Source organism: Gloeophyllum trabeum (genome assembly GCF_000344685.1).
Source record: "Gloeophyllum trabeum ATCC 11539 unplaced genomic scaffold GLOTRscaffold_00001, whole genome shotgun sequence".
NCBI lineage: Eukaryota > Fungi > Basidiomycota > Agaricomycetes > Gloeophyllales > Gloeophyllaceae > Gloeophyllum > Gloeophyllum trabeum.
In genome coordinates, this window is record NW_006920410.1 from 4,054,212 (window position 1) to 4,055,299 (window position 1,088).

Genomic DNA, 1,088 nt, shown 5'->3' on the forward strand with positions numbered 1-1,088 from the left:
TGGGAATCTTGACCTTGGCCGCTTCCAGAGTGTCGAAATGTTTGGATATCTTTGCGAAGGCTGGAGCAGGGTGCTGATCCGCCGGAATCTTCGTTGATAAGGCCCCCCGCAGCTCATTGTAAATGGCGCCGAGGGACATAGATGAATAGAGGGAAGACAATTGGTCCCAAGTTTCCTTGGCCGATTTTTTGTCCTTTATGTAGGAGGCGACGGCGGGAGAGCAGCGCAGACGGATCGTACCCATAGCCCTGACATCTTTTTCCTTCCAGGCGTCAGCAGTGGTTGAGTCCCTGGTGGTACCGGAGACGACGACAGCTGGCTGCGTGATGCTGCCATCAACATTTCCCCAGCGGCCTTGGGACATAAGGTACGCGATCATTTGCTCGGAACAGGTAGGCCAGTTCGAGCCGTCGAGGACGGGGACAACAGCGATCAGATTGTTCGACATTGTTTTGGAGCGATTGAGAGATCTGAAATCTGTATCGAGATCTCATCAGTATCAGCGAAGCTATGCAGCCTGATAAGGGCGCACTGCTCCATGCTGTTGGCTTAGGGACTGGCACAGTCGCGGGAATCCCGGAACCCATCTGAGCGGGACCTCTTCTGCAGAAAAAGGCTTCCGCGGAAGTTTATTTCCACGTCATCCGCGGGAGTGGCTGTTACTCAATGCTGGCTTCTCATTGGCTGGGAGATGTCCGCGCCTGTCACCTCTCGATGTACTCGAGTATGTATCGCCAAGTACGGTTTCCGTGGGAGTTTCAAACTCCGCTTTCCGCGGAAATCCTTTCCGTGGAATTACCACAGGCAGTCCCCGGAAGGGCCCGTGCCAGTCCCTATGTTGGCTCCATTAGAGAGTTACCCCAGGATTGATCATCAAGCCTGATGGCTGCTGATAACAGCGCCTACGGCGATGATCATGCATCAAGCCACACCGCAGCCTGTGAGGGCGCATAGGGCGATGCACAGGTGAGCGAGGCGCAACACGCTGCAGCGAGTTACCGCGCAGACGCAAGCTGCCTATTTGGGCTCATAACCTGATGAAGAGTTATGGAGGCAGCAGCACGCACAGTGCGCCCTACACAACTCAC